This window comes from Mus caroli, unplaced genomic scaffold (genome assembly GCF_978045245.1).
Source record: "Mus caroli unplaced genomic scaffold, Mus_caroli_1 scaffold_8, whole genome shotgun sequence".
NCBI classification, from domain to species: Eukaryota; Metazoa; Chordata; class Mammalia; order Rodentia; family Muridae; genus Mus; species Mus caroli.
In genome coordinates this window covers 129,211,039-129,229,833 of record NW_028227263.1, presented here as the reverse complement: position 1 = coordinate 129,229,833, position 18,795 = coordinate 129,211,039, and the positions used below count along the sequence as shown (strand labels likewise).

Sequence of the window (18,795 nt, the reverse complement as noted above, 5' to 3'; positions counted from 1 at the left end):
ATGTACTTAGTTCTATGCGATTTGATGCACCAGGGTGGGTTTGTCCCTGAGTGGGTGAATGCAAGGGAACCCCCTTCCTTGAGGAGAGGGGACAGAATGAGGAAGTTGTAAGTGTGCAGCTGGGAGGAGAGTAGCGAGGTGGCTGCAAGAAGGATGTAAATAGAATAAATAAACAAATGAAAACGTTAAGAATATATATATTTCCTTGCAAATAATGAAGCTGGTATTCATGCAAAGTATGATAAATGCACAAATACTGAGTAATTCTTGTGCAATTTCCATAGTGTCACACTTAGAAAAATTTTCATGTCCAATCTCATTCAATAAAACTACATATAAATGACCTATTTAAATGAAAATAAAATGTTTTAAAGCTGGAATTCTATAAAGTGAATTGGAATTTGCTGATAATACACAACAAGACAATAATAATAGTAGCAAATATATGATGACTCAAGATTCCATGGTTCTAGGCTGAAGAGATGACTCTCAAAGATGGAGAGATATTAGTAGTACTGTTTGGCTTAGGTAGAGGACCTGAGATGAGTTCCTAGGACCCAAAGAAGGAAGTTTACAGCTACATTCAACTGCAGGTCCCTCGGAACCAAGGCACTCTTCTGGCCTCTGTAGGTACTACAAACAGAAAGGTATACACACCAGCACTACCACCACTACTGTTGCTACTACTAGTATTAGTAACACAAGGTTTTAAAAATTCACTCTCACAATTCCACAACAGGATTTATTCTATGACCACATCCAGGCATTCAAGATATAGAACAACAGGAACATAAACATCAATTTTCATATATTATCTAGAAGTTTTGAAAACTTATTCCCATGGGAACATCCCTGGTGGGAATCCAGCCATTTTCTCCTGGAAAACTTTATCAAAGGCTTCAGCTTGGGCTACTATGAAGTGATTCTTCCAGTCCCCAGTTGTGCCTGTAAAATGTGAATAAGATATATAGGTGGATTAATAATTGTTGTAACACTAAACTAGCTCTTCCCATCATATGCTTTTACCTTCTGTTTGATAATGATCACACAGTTAATATGCTACAACCACTCCAGTAGTGACTCATATTACAGGTTTAGAAATCTGGAAGCAGACCTGAGGCACAGTTTCAAGGAAAGAGCCTCCTGGAACCTTGGCATTCCCATAGCTAGAATGCCCCAGATTTCTCTCTGCAATGTTGTGGAGGGTCTTGCATGTTTTCTTACGGTGTTTTACCGGATAAGATTTAGAAGTCTCAGGGTAAGCTTAGCAAAGTATATTTAGAATCTTCATTACAGCCAGGTATAGCAGACTACATTGCATATAAGAAGCAAGTTGGTGAATTCTTCTGACAAATGGAGATTCCCTACAGATACTTAACATCCAAGTTACACTCATATGCAAGAATTTACCAATGCCTAGGAAATAGGAGTGTTGTGGTTTTGCATTATTCATGAGAAGGTCTGCTAGAGCAGAAAGCCCTGGTGCTAGCTTTCACAAGGCTCAAAGAAGAAGGACAAATTGTGACTATGTTGTGAAATCCTTACCTATCATTAGCTGACTCTAGACAGGGCTGTTCTATCTTTACTCTAAATATTACCTGGTTCCTGTAAGTCTTTTGAAGTCATTTCTCTGTTTTGTGCCATGTACTTCAACATACTTTGCCTGCTGTGACACCCTACTCCTTTCTTTCTGTATTATATAAGAGTGGTGTTCGATTTGTGACAATACATTCAGATTCAGCACACTCTCTCCTCTCTGTGTCTGTCAGTGAATTCTCCCAGACTCCATGCTCACCTGTTGGAACCTTGATTCCCATGGATTGAGGGGGGCCAACTGAGCCCTGTCCTTGGCATTAATAAATCAAACTATCATTTCCTGTAGTAAATTTCTCTCTCTCTCTCTCTCTCTCTCTCTCTCTCTCTCTCTCTCTCTCTCTCTCTCTCTCTCTCTCTCTCTCTCTCTCTCTCTCTCTCTCTCTCTCCCTCCCTGAAACAGGGTTTCTCTGGCTGTCCTGTAACTCACTTTGTAGACCAGGCTGGCCTGGAGCTCAGAAATCTGCCTGCCTCTGCCTTCCCAGTGCTGGCTGGGAGTAAAGGCGTGTGCCACCATGCCCTACCGAAAATTTCTTCAGTCCTGAAATCATATATGCAAACTTCACCCTCTGTCTAAATTATGTCCTACCTTTTCCTCTCTCACCAATATGCTAGACAATCTAACAGCAGCAACAATGGCTTGATCATTTTATATATACACAGATTATTCCTGCTTCCCATCAAACCTGTTCCTATCATGCTATCCTACTCAGCAGGTTTTATCATCTCAATGATCCAAACAGACTTCAAGTGTTCTGTCTACTTCATAGTATTTACTTATAGAAGTAAATGATTTTAAAGCAACTTTTAACCAATATCTTAAAGTAGTTTCTACTTATGTGTGTGTGTGGTCACATGAGTGCTGCAAATACACACAGTTATGAGCAGCATTTCAGGTGCCTTGATTTTCTCACCTTTTACAGTGGACCCAGTCCCTCCCAGCTGAGGGCATTGAAGGACTCTGTTTCACTCATCCATGGTGTTTGGTGATACATGAAGATCTGTATAATTTAAGCCCCTGTTCTATGTAGCACTGTGTCTTATGAACATATATTGTTTTTCACCACTCCATTCCAGAATGTCTTTAGTTTGAAACTTAGATATCAATCAACTGCTCACGCTGTGTTGTATCTTCCTTCACTCTAGAGGGCTAATATTTTTCATATAATTACATCTTGGTCTTTGTCTCTTTATTAATGATACTGTAACCTTCTCTTCCCATCTTAACTCCATTTACAATCTAGCAGGCCCCATCATTGCTTTATTTCCTAGCTGTGACACTGTTATATGTACCATGCATTTATGCTTTGAATATACACACAGAATATGCATCTAATATATTTGAAAAGAAAGTGATTCTGAAATTACTAAATGGTTCATTTTACAAAGAGTGCCAAACATATAGGATATACTCAGTGTGGGATTTTCAAATAAATTCATGAATACCTGAGAAAGGTATAGTCAGTGCTCCTATTTTGCTGATGAGGAAACATTAGTCTTTGAGATGTTATCATTATGACAGTGATTGGTGTGTATTTGAATCCAAAAAGAATGACAATAGAAGCCATTCTTTTCTTTATCACATACTTTCTTTCTGTATCATCACATAAGTTAATTTTAATTCACCAGAGGTCTATATTAAAGAAAATATAAAGAATTCATAAAAATGTAAATCCTTGATACAGCATATGAAAATAATATACTATAATTGATATGAATGTAAAATGTCATCTAATGAGATGGTATCTATTAATATCCATTGTGCTCTCAGGTTCTTTCTTTTCTTTATTAGAATACGTTTTCTTGTTTTTGACAGCATGCCTGGATCCTGATAAGCCAAACCAGATAGATACTAGACTACAAGCATCTCAACAAATTCAATATGGATTCCCAATGGAATAAATCAGTCCATCTGAGAAACCACATTTTTGGAGGTACACACATGGAGTTGTAAGTTCACCTATGTGCAAATTCTGTCCACCTTATTGTAATTTTATTTTCTTTCCTTATTTCTAAAAATCTCCCCAATCTTTTGTGTGTTAGATGGCAGGATAACCCTAACATGTGGTGGCTTAACTCTTATTGAAAAAGAACTTCCTTATAGTTCTGGAGGCTGCAGATCTCACATCAGAGTATTGTCCAAACCGTTGTAGGATTTTCTTTTTGGCCTGAAGATGGCAGGTTTCTTCCTCTGTCCTTGGGTCATCTTCCCTTTTTGACTCTGATTAATGTCTTCTGAAGATACCAGTGAAAATGATCAATGGCCCAACTACTGTGTCCATTAAACATATACTCTGAAGCAATGGGTACAGGGAATTTTGAGTGTTGCCAGAATATGTATCCTATACATGTCTTGATTGTGGCATTGTCTTTACAAAGTCTTGTCAACCAAACAGGGGCTAAATATCTCTCTAGTGTGCATTTCCTGCAGAGCCTAAATATTGAATTATAATGACTACAATTGCACGAGGAAAATCATTGCTTGGAGATTAAAACCAGATGCATCTCAACAACTTGAATGATTGAGTCTCTGGGATAAAGCTTACAAAGTAGCTCTGCAGAGGCAATAAAAGATAATTTCTTGTGTCTTGAGATGAGAACAATTAAAGGATATGGAAAAATAGGTCTAGTGAATTAGCATTATCTTTGATTTGCTCATAGTTTGATGATTCAAAACTGGCACCAATGTGATAGAGGAATTGAGAAGACAAATATTATCTTTATATACATTTTACTTTCAAAGTTATTTCCAGACATATCCAATTCATCATTGTCTATAATGAATTAGTGAAGCAAGTGGGTAATGTATTTGGTGTCCCCCATCAGTGACCTGGTTTTCAGAATTCCCTGGCTTAAAGGATATTGGTGTCACACTAGTATAAGAAAAAATAATCCCCCAAAATAAAAGCTGTCTTCAAATGCAAAAAAATCATATGCTACATATAATCACTTTGATAATTAAATTTCAAAAGATTAATGAGGTCTTATCAAGTATTTTGGCAGAACTATATTATAATTAGTGTGTATGTATGTATGTATGTATGTATGTATGTATGTATGTGTTCCTGTTATCATCTGTGCTGCATGACAAATAGTATTTCTATTCAGAAGAGATTAAATCCAAGTGTGGTCTCATCCTAAAAGAATCTTCCTGGAAAAGCAGAAACAACAGTTATCTTCATGGAATTTTGTCTTAAATTCCATTCCATCTGCTCTGATTTGTCTCTGCTAAAGCTTTTGCTTGTTAGTTTCCTTATTCCTTTGCTGTTAAAAGAGCTACTTCATTCCTTTAGCTATGTAATAACAGACTTTTATTTTCTTACAATGTTTTAACTCTGCCAAATTCTCATTCATTATAGGAAATCAAGAAACAGAACACTTTGCTTTGGTGAGACATTCATTTCTAGTGCAGAGAAATATGTCTCCACAGAGTCTGGAGTGCACGAGTCTGAGGGAAGCTGGCAAGAACAGTTTATTCTTCTACATGCCTTGATCTTTAGTGTATAGATTTCCATTTTCTTTTAGTGAGTGGTGACATATCTTTATGTTTAAATCTCAGTCAAAATTTCGTATTATTTGGATAGTATGAGTACTAGATTAAATACAATCTGGTAACTACTTAGACTTCCTTTTTTCTACAAAAACTCCTGATATCCCTATATTTTTAGTTTCCATTCTTACACTCCAAAGCAGTCGATGGAAGGTAAAGTCTGAAACATTTTAAGTATGGATAAAGGAAATTAAACTCATAATTTTTACTTCATTCATTTATACCCATGTTTTTATTTAGTGTTAAATATCTAATGACTGACACCTTCTTTCTTCTACTCTCAGTTCCATCTCACCTATCATTATCTAATTAGGTCTGGGTGAGGCACAAGATCTGATTCATTCTGGCAAAGTCAATCCAGAACTGTACAGCTATGAAACCACACACACAAACAATCTGTTCCCAGCATAGAAAGAGTTGGCACATAAATAAAGAGGATTGAAATTCCCCTTCCAGGAGAGATAATTCCAAAGAAGAGAGGGGTCATGAACCTATGTAATCTAAATAGGTTGGCAAATAACATCAGAATTTAACACTAGAAAATTTTTTTAGAACTATTGGACTTGGCGTCCACTGGACAGCAATCTTGACCTGGTCAACATCTTTTCCAGCTGTTAAGGTAATTTTTGTTGTCTTATGGTTATCATCTTAGATATATCTTTGGTCTAATGCATTACACTTTTTTATTTTATATTTTAGAGATGAGGAATATGATACAGGGAACTTGACAAAATGCCTCATAGAACACTGACCTCTTTCCCATTTTTTTCATTGAAGTTATTGGACATGACCACCTCCAATCCCAAGTTCATATCCCAGAATAAATCAGCTTTGCAGATTATTTGAAGCCCATATCTTCTCCATAAAACCATTACCTGTTGTGTCTGTGAGAAGCTATCGGTGATGAGCAGTGACTTTCAGTACATTACCAACTACTTAGAGCTTTATTGCCACAACAACCCCTTCACATGTTCTGACATATTCTGAAGCTAGATGATCTCTTTACCTTTTCTCATGAGCTTCAAGCCATTAGTAATCTGATCTTCCTTAACGAGACTAAAATTGGACATGTTGTTTTCTTTCATGGCTTGGAAAGAGCTGTACTTGAGGACGAGATCCAGCTCATCTGGCCCTAATTTTTTTCCTAGGAAGTCACAGATCTTCTTTATGGTTCCCTTTGTATCCTAAAAGAAGAACAAACTGAAATGAGGGCAATAAACACAGAGCACTGAGAGAAAAGTTTAAAAAATGGGATCTGTGTATGGGGATGATCAAAGTGTTGTGAAAGGGCATCATCAAATGAGAGAGCATGAATAGGAATTAGGCAATAAAAGAAATGGAACAAAGGGAGGAAGGAATCACACTCAACATTTATATATTGAGTGTGCTTGCAATGTGGCTCATCTATGGTGTCTAAAAGACAGAGGCTGGGGATTCTTTTTAGGGAGGAGAAAATGTAAGAGAGAGATTCTCATAGAACCAAGGTTAAATTTAAACTTGCTTTTTAGAGGATCATGACCTTGAATTTCAGACCTTCCTTGTCCCTCTCCATAGTGCTAAGGTCACACGTGTGTGCTGATGCACTCACTCATTATACTGAGTTTTTTTTTTTCTTAATACAGGGCCTCACTATGGAGTTTTTCTTGTGTGTTGGAAGTTGCTGTGGCGATTAGTATATGTCAAGCTCACACAGATCAGAAATCCATCTATCTGGCTTTTTCCTTCCAAGTTCTGGAACTGAAAGTATGTACAACCATAACTATCCTGCCCTGGGACATTTAAAGAAACTTATAGAAATGCTGCTAAACAATGATCAAGGCAAATGAAGACATGTGCACAAAATCCTCAGCAGATATTAATGTTAGAGCCAGATAATACTGTTTGCTTAGGCTAACTGAGAACAATCCAGATTTTATGACAGTTTCATGCAAATGTTCTCAATATTTATTACTTGAGGGTACTTCTGAGAGATTTTGTTTTGAGTAAGCATCTCAGGTGGTGGCTCAGGTGGTCATCACATTCCCAATTTTTCTGTCTCAGATCTTTAACCGTTGCAATGATGTCAGTGTACTACCACAATTAATTTAATCTTCTGATATAATCATTACAAGGTAAAATCTTTTTTTTTTTTACTTTTATTTTTCTTTTTTTTTGTTTTTTTGTTCTTTACAAGGTAAAATCTTAGAACAACAAAAATTGTGCTTTCAGTCCTAGCCCTCCCCCTGGGGACATGAGGTTTTATTGGTTTAAAACTTTTTTTTTTTTTTACATATTTATCAGAGTACTGCTTAATATTTCATACAAATGTAAACAATCATGATAATAACTGAAAAGAATGTGTTAATGGTCAGATAGAAGACTTATTGGAATATGCAGTAGTGTGTAGCAGACAGCTGGGTAGTGATCCTTTCTTGGGAAAACTGAACTTAATGATGATTAAGTAAAAGATTCTACATATGGGAAAAAGAGTATGATGAAACTTTTTTAATTATTTAAGTTTATTTATTTTGTACACTCTATATTTTTTCCCTTATATCCTGATCCACCCTATGACTGTTCCACATTGCATACATCCTCCCCACCATGGTATCTCTATGGGGGTGTCCTCCCAAACCCAGCTGACGTCTAATCTCCCTGTGTCCTTCTTTCTCCCAAGGGTTAGATGCATCATCTTTGAATGAACAGTGACCCAGAAATTTTCTATTGTATATGTGTTGAGGGCCTCATATCAGCTGGTGTATGCTGTCTGGTGGTCCACTGTTTGAAAGATCTCAGGGGTCCAGATTAATCGTGACTCTTTGTCCTCCTAAAGGATCACCCTTCTCCTTTCAACGTACTCTAATTCAAAAACAAGTGTTAGCTGCTTCTGTCCATTGGGTGGTTGCAAACATTTGCCTCTGATTCTTTCATCTGCTTGCTGGGTTTTTCAGAGGGCATTCATCATAGGTCCCTTTTTGTAAGCTATCCATAGACTCAGAAATAGTGTCAGACCTTCTGACCTCCCCTTGAACTGGACCCCACTTTGGGTCTTTTGCTGGACCTTCTTTTCCTCAGGTTCCTCTCCATTTCCAACCTTGTCATTCTTTCAGACAGGAAAAATTATGGGTTAAACTTATGACTGTGGGATGGGCCCACTCTCCTTCATTTGATGCCCTGTCTTCCTGCAGAAGGTGGAGGTAGGGTCTATAACATCCTGCTCCCAAATGCATGGAAATTCATCTAAGTTCTCTCCCTTTGAGTCCTGAGAGTCTTTAACTTCCCAGGTCTCTGGTGCATTCTGGAGGGTCCCCCCAACCTCCTATTTTCAGAGGATGCCTGTTTCCATTCTTTCTGCTGGACATCAGAGTTTCAGTCCTTTTCCTTCACCCAATACTGTATCAGGTTCACCTCTCCGTCCCAGTTCCCCCATACACGTTCCCTCCCAGGTTCCTCCCTTCTGCTTCCTCAGAGATAAACACTCCAAGGTCTAATTTAATTTTGAATAATTGCATCTTTCAGTTTTTGTCTGGTTGCACTTTTTCTTTTTATTAATAAATATTTTTCTCCATTCCTAGAGGGGAGCAGGTAGGTTGAGAGCAGATCTTTGGCTTTCTCTCTGCCTTTCTAGATCCCATGCCTAATTTTCATCTTTTTTATTGTTGTTGTTGTTGTAATAGGTTCTTGTACTTAACTGAGTGGTAACTGTAACGTCACCTTTTTCATGTCTTCATAGTATAGTACCAAGAAGTTGTCCCATTCTCACATGGACAGCCAGCCACGGACATGCTCAAACCATGATCCATATATGACTGTGTACAGGGAGAAGTAAAGTCTCAATTACAAAGTAATAACACAGTGTCTGCTTGACTTTCTTCATTTTCTGAAAGCAACAGCAGAAAGCTTCACTATGAAAAATCTAACTAGTCTGTATTTATAGCATTAAACATGATGTTTGAGGTTAACACAGATATAGAGAACTGATAAAATCAAGTTCATTATCAAACTCATTACCACACAGCTTTACCATTGATGCCAAGAGGAGATATTCTACTGTCAAGGTGCAAGGACAGAGGTGTGTGCTGGGGGAAATCTATCACAACAATACAGAAATCTAGAGGTGATTTCTGTAAGTTCCTGCCTACTGGTGAGTTGTATGAAGAAAACACAACGATTTGATAACAGAGATGGGAGAACAGTATTTTATATGGTGTTGGAAAGAAAGATTTCCATCAGTACAGCAACCTACATGGAAGAAATCTAATAGATGTATGAATCAAAGCTATATGACATCATTAATAATCATCTCAACAAAGTTAGTTAAGGGGATCAGGCTCCTTTGAGTGAGTGTGTGTGTGTGTGTGTGTGTGTGTGTGTGTGTAAGAGATGGAGAGAGAGAGGGAGAGAGAGATAGAGAATATGTTTGTGAGGTTTTAGAGTATATAAGAGAACTATATAAGGCACTGCCAAGTGGGGAAGACAAGAGACAGGAATTTCAACAGAATATCTCAACGCAGCATTCCTATGTCTACAATTCCCTTTGGGAGTATATAGGGGTATCCTTTCCATTTCTCAATTTTCAATTTTCAGTTTCTGATGTTCTACATAGTGCTCTTTTCCTGAGTTGAACTCACATGCTGCAATATAGATGTGCAAGGTCAGAGGTGTCCAGTAGTGCAATAATGACACAATTGTTATGGGGTTACTTAAATGATGTCTGATTGGATTTGAGGCTTGATCCTTGAGATGGAATTCATGCCTGGTACTATAATCCTGGTTATGAACCCATGGTTGATGATGTCATAGTTCCAAACTAGGATTCCGACTGTCAATTTACTAAATGGTCATATTGTCAAACTACAGTCTAAATATTTGTATTTATACCTGTGGATTTGTGCTGTTCTATATCTTTGTTAGAGATTAATTTTGCAACTATCTCTGGTTAATGTAGACTCAGAAGTGATCAAAATGTGCAGCATAATTGTGAGTGTTCAGTCATTGATATATCATTCCTTACCCAAGGCTCAGGAAATACCATGGAACAGGAAGTAGAAAGTAAAAGCTAGAGAATGTGGTGGAATGCTTTGAAATTTGGAATGCTCTGTAAATATTGTCCTTTGAACATAAATTAGCTGTTATGCAAATGTGCTCATATCACCAATGGTTGCCTAAAGAAAAACTGCATAACATAAAGCTGGTTAATATTCCAGGATGCATGGGAGAGGGTGTCCTGAATCTGTACTCCTCACTGAGGATCTATTTGCAGTTGATGACTGCTAGATGAGAAAGACTTCCACACCCTTTCCATATAGGACCACTGTTATGGTTCTAGTACCCACATGGACGGCCCCACATCCATGCACATATGAACATCACAAATTAGCATTAGGGGGTTGTATTGTTTAGAAAAAAATTAAGTTCCACTATGGACATATTATGTGATGTATAATGTGTTAGAATACATACTGGCAAACCTGGCAGAATATGATATAACATATTCATTTTTTTATCTTTGGAAGAATAGAAATATTATGTAAAAATCACAAAAAAATTGAAAACTAAATCAAGCACAAACAAAGGACATAGGAAAATCTAATGCTTGTCTAAATAAAATTCTAAAAGCAGATAATTCAGGATGAAGAAGCCAATATATGATGCCAATTCACTTTACTTTTGAAGGACACCAGTTCCAATATCTAAGACATATTTATTCCAAGAATGAGTTTTTAAATCTTCTTCAGAAACCACCTCATGATGAATTTTCATGATAGTTTAGTTCATCTCTTATCCACTATCAGAAAAGTGTATCCATGTAGTAAACAGAGATTAAGTCACAGACCCACAGCTCCTATTGGTGCAGACAATATGAGACTTTGGAGTGGTGAGCAGTAATTTGGATTCTATATTAAACCTTTTGCTCCAATGTTTAGGTATCATATTGGATGTGGATGTAACATATTATAGAGGCAGAGGTGGTGGATGACTTGACTAAAACAGTGTTTTATGAACACTTCATGGCAGTTGGACACATTAACTCACTAGTTATGACAGTATGTGCAAGACCTGTGTAAGCTCAAGAGAGACTGAGTTCCTGCATGGAGCAAGAGGTTGGTCATGATGTGCCAACTATGAGGAACTACTAGTGACTGATGGCTTCCTGAAGAGAGTCAGTTTATTTATGAGTGTTTATCTAACTACAGTGAATATTCATACACCCAAAAATGTATAGGCAGAATTAATTGCAATGGATTGTTTTAAAAAGCAACAGGACTGGAGAGATGGCTCAGGATTTTAGAACACTTGCTGCTCCCACATAAGATGTTGGTTCAGTTCCCAGTACCAACATGGTAACTCACTATCTTCTGTAACTTCAGTTCTAGAAGATAATTTATACCCCTGGCCATCGTGGGTAATGCTCTCATTATGGTTCACATACATACATGCAGATAAAAGACACCTAGACATAAAATAAAACTAAATCTTAAAAAGATAATATACAAAGTTGGATGCTTATGGGATTAGAAGCAGCAGTATAAGGGAGGAATCAGGAAAGGGAATGAATGTGATAAAAATACAATTTATGCGATTATCAAAGAGTCAAAAGATATATTTAAAAACTTTTATACAAAGAGCACAGAGATACTGAGTTAACTCAAAGAACATTAGTCTTGTAACCCTTGAGAAGGAAGATCAATGAAAAGAATACCTCATTTTACAGCTGTATACACGGAGATTCAGCGAATATAGTAAGCCCTAGAAAGTTGAAGTAAAAGAAATCATTTATACGATTTATTTTATTTTTTATTTCCATATATGCCTATGTTATGTTTGTGAGATTGCCTGTATGTATGTTTTTATTTGCAAAAGAGAGAAGAGGATTTCAGTTACTCTGAATATGGAGTTATAGAAAATCATCACCTACTCAGGGTGTGAGTGTGGGGAACCAGACTCTACTCCTCTAAAAAAGCAGAAAGTGCTATAGATCACTGAGCCTTTTGTCCAGCTCCTAATGGTATCATTTTTAAAAGAAAGACATGAGCAACTTTACTGAACAAAAAAGTAGAAATTAGCAAAAATTCAAAATTGTAAATGAAATGAATAGATTTTTAAAAGGGAATGAAGCAATTGTTTTATGGCTCAATGTATAAAATGTTTATCATATAAGCCTTATGATCACTTCTCATTTTCTGTAACCTGAGTAAATCAGAAGGAAATAAATGACTCCACAAAGTTGCCCACAGATCATCACTGATGTTCTGTGATATGTGTATCCACACAGACACTATGCACACATACATCCCAGATAATAATAAAGAAAATATCATTAAAGGAAAAAAGAAATAGGAAACTGGACACAATCTATAAATACCCGGAAGACAGTCCTAATTAGGAATCATGTCGATACAATTGGCATGTGTGTATGTATGTAAACATTGTCCTGATTATTAATTGAAGATATAGAAGGATAATGTATATTGTGAGCAGCATCATTCCTTACTTAGTGGGATCCTGAGAAGTATAGATGGAGGAAAAATCCAAATGAAGGCCAAAAGGCCATGACCTATATATTTATTCTCTTCTTGATCATGACTGTGTAAACAAAGAAAGTACATTGAAATCACTGAGAGATCTGTTAAGCCATATATCTCAGAAAAAGAGAGGATAGGTGTCCGCCTGACTCGGGAGGGCTTTGCCTGAGCATCAGTGGGAGATATCTTGGCTCCGGAACTCGCTAAAAGTAGTCTGCACAGGTGAGAGTGTGGACTACAGAAGCTAACAGTTTCTGGTATAGGCAGGAGCCACAGAGCTTCTGAGGCAGCCCCCTTTTCAGGCTCCAGACACCCAGGCACCTTCCCTGCCAGAGGATAGGTGTCCGCCCTGCCAGGGAGGGCTTTGCAGGAGCACCTGGGGGAGCCATCTTGGTTCCTGGATCCCTCTGAGACTAGTCTGTGCAGGTGAGAGTGTGGACTACAGAAGCTAACAGCTTCTGTGACAGGCTGAAGCAACACAGCTTCTGACACAGGTCCTGTTTTGGGCCTTCATCCTCGGCCAGGAGACAGGTCCAAACACCAGATATCTGTGCACCTTCCTTGTAAGAGGAGAGCTTGCCTGCAGACCATTGAAACTCAGACAAGAGCTAGTCTCCCAGGTCTGCTGATAGAGGCTAAAAATCATGAGGGGAATAATCTCTAACCCGAGACAACTATAACAACTAACTCCAGAGATTACCAGATGGCGAAAGGTAAACGTAAGAATCTTACTAACAGAAACCAAGATCACTCACCATCATTAGAACCCAGCACTCCCACCTTGCCCAGTCCAGAGCACCCAAACACATCTGAAAAGCTAGACCCAGATTTAAAAACAAATCTTATAAAATTTTTAAGCATTTTAAGTTTATTATAAAAAAAACTTCAACCAGAGAAATGGATACAGAAAACGTGGTACATTTTCAGAATGGAGTGCTATGCAGCTATTAAAGCAATGAGTTTATGAAGTTCTTAGATAAATGGATTGATATGGAGGTTGTCATACCAAGTGAGGTAACCCAATCTCAAAGGAACACACATGATATGCACTCACTGATAAGTGGATAATACCCATAAGTTTAGAATCCTTCTTAGAAGGGGAACAACATAACCATGGAAAGAGTTGTAGAGGCAAAGTTCAGAGCAGAGCCTGAAGGAATGACAATCTAGAGACTGCCTCACTTGCAGATCCATCCTATGAACAACCATCAAACCCAGACACTGTGGTAGATGCCAACAAGAGCTTGCTGTCAGGAGCCTGATATAGCTGTCTCCTGAGGGACTTATCTAGTTCCTGGCAAATACAGAAGTGGATGCTCACAATCATCCATTGGATGGAGCCGAATGTCCCTAATGAAGGAACTAGAGAAAGTACCCAGGGAGCTTAAGGGGTTTGAAGCCCCATAAGAGGATCATCAATATGAACTAACCAGTACCCCCAAAAACTCCTTGGAACTAAACCCCCTATCAAAGAAAACACATGGTAGAACTTGAGGCTCTAGATATATATGTAACAGAGGATACCCTAATTAGTCATCAATGGGAGGAGAGGCAGGCCCTTGTTCCTGTGAAGGGTCTATGCCCCAGTATAGGGGAATGCCAAGACCTGGAATAGGAGTGAGTTGGTTGGGGAGTAGTGGAGGTTGAAGGGGATAGGGAAGCTACAGAGGGGAAACTATGAAAGGGAATAACATTTTGAAATGTAAATAAAGAAAATATCTAATAAAAAAAGAATTGACATACAAGAATAATTGAACCTTCACATGAAATATTACAATTTCAACATCACCTCAATTCACTATCCAACACCAAAACCAAAACTGTATTAGTAGACTTAGAACGAAAACAATAATTAGCTATGCATTCTCTTTCAACACTTTTGCAAATTACCTGCAACAAATTCTTTCTCATCACTTTATATTTATGCTTTCTTTTATTTTCCCAAGGCTTCATAAATATTCTTTCTTTTGAAAATATCATTCTGACTGGAGTAAGATAAGCTCACAAAGTAGTTTTTATTTGCATTTCCAGGATGGCTAATAATGTTGAATGGTTTAAAAATTGGAGATGAGGAATTTGTTTTTCTTGTTTTGGTTGCACTATTAGGTTCCATGATACAGATTTTGCTCCAGTTTTTTTTTTCTTGATTTTGAATTTTTAAAAATCTTTTAGACTCTAGACAACCACAGACCGTGAACATGTAGATTGGAAAAGTTTTCATCCATTCTGTAGCCTGCATCTTTACATGAAAAATGAGTTACATTGGTTTATAGAAGCCTTTTCTTTGAGCAAGGTCCTACTTGTCCATTATTTGCCTTGTTGTCTGAGTGGGATGAATCCTATTTAGCAAGTCCTTACCTGAAACGATATACGACTTTTTCCTTTAGCAGTTTCATAGATTTGAGTCTTCTGTTGAGGTTCTTGATCCACTTGATATTGGTGTGTGTCTGTCAGGCTGTGTCTGTCCTTCTGTGTCTGTCGGTCTGTCTATGTGTGTCACTGTTTATATGTTTGAGGGATGAGGGATTATATGCCCCAGTACAGGGGAATGCCAGGGCCAGGAAGCAGGAGTGGGTGGGTTGGGGAGCAGGGAGGGGGGAGGGTATAAGGGACTTTTAGAGTAAAGTAGGAAAGGGGATAGCATTTGAAATGTAAATGAAGAAAATATCTAATAAAAATAAAAATAAAAAAGAAGATATAGACTCACTCTTCTACATATAGCAATCTAGTTACCAATTTACTGAAGAAATTGTCTTTCTTAAATGTATATTTTTTTAATTTTGCCAAACAAAAAGAACCATCAGTTGTGTTAACATATTGTCTTGTTTTTCTACTCCATTAATCTCTATGTCTGTTTTTGTAACAGTCGAATGCTCTCTTTAATATCTCTGTAGTATAACTGGAAATAAGGTACTGTTTTTGAAGATCAATTTGATTATCAGAATGATTTTTTTATTTGCTTTCATATGAATTTATTACTGATTTTGTTTTTTATTTGGAAATTTCATACATGTATAAATTACATTCTAATATTGATAGCATTCACCTTCTCTAAACTCCCTCTGTCTTTATTAACCTCTATTCCCTATAGTTCTCTTTTAAAACACTCATATCTCTTTATTCATGACTCATTAGTATAACCATGAATAGGATTTTCTGTGAAACTGTAGAGTTGAACTACCCATTGAAACCTATTAAGGATCTCAATTGGTATAAAACTGAAGACAGTGGCTTCCTATGACCCAGAATCCTTCAGTATCTGGCACTTCAGCAGGGATTAGTGATGTTCCATGAGTCTCCTCCCCAACCTATGATTAATTATTGATGAATGCCAGTCTTGTACAGACCCATTGCAAGCAGCTTCAAATGATTTTACTTGCTGCATTTAGTCTGCCATGTTCACAAGCCAGTATTTTATAGCACTTCTCTCTTTATCTTCAGCTCCTACATTCATTCCACCATCTCTTCTGCAATAATATCTAAGCATGAGAAGTGGATGTGCAATATACCATGTAAGAATGAACATCTTACCATTCTGCACGAATTCATTTTTTTTTTAATTCTGTGGATAATGACATTGAAATTTTGATTGGGATTGTGTTGGATCAGTACATTGTTTTGGAGCGATGGCAATTTTTTGTAACATTAACTCTCCTAGTTTTAGAACAGGAGATTTTCTATTTTCTACCTTTTAGTGTCTGCTTCACCCTGTTGAAAATTTCACTGTAGAGGATATATCACCTCTTTCTTGTATTAATTTCTTTTCTACTGCTGTGATAAAACACAATGAACAGGGCACGTTATAGAAGGAATGTTTTGTTTGGGGTTTATGGATCTAGAGAGACAAAGGTATATCATCATTACTATGGCTGGAAGTATGACACCATCCAAGTAGACAGAGTATTCAAGCAGCAATTTAGATCTCACAAGTGAATCCATAAGCAGGAGGGAGAGAGATCACTCAAAAAGGTGCCAGTTTTGAAACTTTAAATCTCACTCCAGTGACATATTTCCTCAAGCAAGTTCACAGTTCATAATACTCACAAAATATTCACCACTTCGGGATCACATATTCAAATGCCTGAAATTTATAGGGGACATCTCTTTCAAGCAAGCAAACGGTGATATATTTATTCTGGGATATTTTCTTTTGTCTTCCTTTTTATTAGATATTTTCTTTACTTACATTTCAAAAGTCATCCCCTTTCCTGGTATCATCCCCATCCCCAGAAATCCCCTTATACCATCCCCTCTCACCCTGCTTCTATAAAGGTGTTCTCCCACACACCGACCGCTGCCACCCCACAGTGACTTTGAACACTGGGGCATTGAGTCTTCACAGAGCAAAGGGTTTCTCCTCCCATTAATGCCCAACAAGGACATCCTCTACTACATATGTGGCTGGAGCTATGAGTCCCTCCATGTGTACACTTTGGTTGATGGTTTAGGCCCTGGGAACTCTGGGGTCTGGTTGGTAGATATTGATGTTCTTCCTGTGGGATTTTAAATCCCTTTAGCTACTTCAGTCTTTGATCTAATTCCTCCATTGGGAACCCAGTGTTCTGTCCAAGCATCTGCCTCTGTATTTGTCAGGCATTGGCAGAGCCTCTCAGGAAACAGATATATCAGGCTCAAGTCTAAGTGGATCAAAGAACTCCACATAAAACCAGAGACACTGAAATTTATAGAGGAAGTGGTGAAGAGCCTCGAAGATATGGGCACAGGGAAGAGATTTCTGAACAGAACACCAATGGTTTGTCAAGAATAGAGAAATAGGACCTCATAAAATGCACAGGACACTGTAAATAAGACAAAAAGCAACCAACAGAGCAGGAAAAGATCTTTACCAATCCTAAAGCTGAAAGGGGGGATAATATCCAATAAATATAAAGAATACAAGAAGTTGAACACCAGAAAACTAAGCAACCCTATTAAAAGATGGGAGCTAAATCAGTTTGGCAGTTCCTCAGAAAATTCGACTTAGCAATACCTGAAGATCCTGCAATACCACTCCTGAGCATATATCAAGAAGATGCTCCAACATGTAGTAAGGACACAGGCTCCACTATGTTCATAGCAGCATTATTTATAATAGCCAGAAGCTGAAGAGACCCTTAATGTCCCTCAACAGAGGAATGGATACAGAAAGTGTGGTACAGTCACAGAATGGAGTACTACGAAGCTATTAAAAACAATTGACTTCATGAAATTCCTAGACAAATGGATAGATCTGTAGGATATCATCTTGAGGTAAACCAATCACAAAAGAACACACATGATATGCACTCACTGAGAAGAGAATATTAGCTCAGAATTTCATAATCCTTTTCTGAAGGGGATCCAAATACCCATGGAAGGAGTTACAGAGACAAAGTTCAGAGTAGAGCCTGAAGGAAAGACCATCCAGAGACTGTTCAACTCGGGGATCCATCACATTAACAACCACCAAACCCAGACACGAGGCAGATACCAACAAGAGCTGGCTGACAGGAGCCTGATATAGCTGTCTCCTGTGAGGCTCTGCTAGAGTCTGGCAAATTCAGAAGTGGATGCTCACAGCCATCCATTGGATGGAGCACAAAGTCTGCAATGAAAGAGCTAGAGAATGTATCCAAGGAGCTGAAGGGGCCTGCAGCCTCATAGAAGCAACATCAATATGAACTAACCACTACCCCCCAGAGCTCCTTGGAACGAAACCCCCAATCAACGAAAACACATGGTGGAACTTGTGGCTCTAGATGTATATATAGCACAGGATGGCCTATTCAGTCATCAATGGGAGGAGAGGACCTTGGTCCTGTGGAGGCTCTATGCCCCAGCATAGGGGAATTCCAGGACTAGGAATGAAAGTTGGTAGGATATTGTGCAGGCAGGGTGAGGGGATAGGGGATTTTCAGTGGGGAAACTAGGAAAGGGGATAACATTGGAAATTTAAATAAAGAAAACTTATCATAAAAAATTTAAAAAATAATACATCACTACTAGGTTTTCTTAATGAACATAAATAGAAAAAGTCTTTTTGTTTGTTTTGTTTTTAGTAGAGTTTACAATCTTTGCTCTTACTGAGGTGCAAACCCACAATAAGAAAAATTTTTGGACATTGGAGGTCTTTGTAATAAGGCTGTACTTCAATATTCCTCACATAAC

At 37.8% G+C, this 18,795-nt stretch overlaps 1 pseudogene across 1 annotated transcript in view; it reads right to left on the bottom strand.

Annotated features, from left to right (window-relative positions):
• Positions 1-728: 728 nt before the first annotated feature.
• The window catches only part of LOC147003502 (sulfotransferase 2A1-like), a 34,550-nt pseudogene continuing 16,483 nt past the window's right edge, over positions 729-18,795 (bottom strand). Inside the window, exons 4-6 of the transcript XR_015048013.1 lie at positions 8,837-8,931; positions 6,150-6,327; positions 729-945 (exon numbers count right to left, since the gene is read on the bottom strand). The product of XR_015048013.1 is annotated as a sulfotransferase 2A1-like (transcript). The remainder of the gene's footprint in view (positions 946-6,149; positions 6,328-8,836; positions 8,932-18,795) is intronic.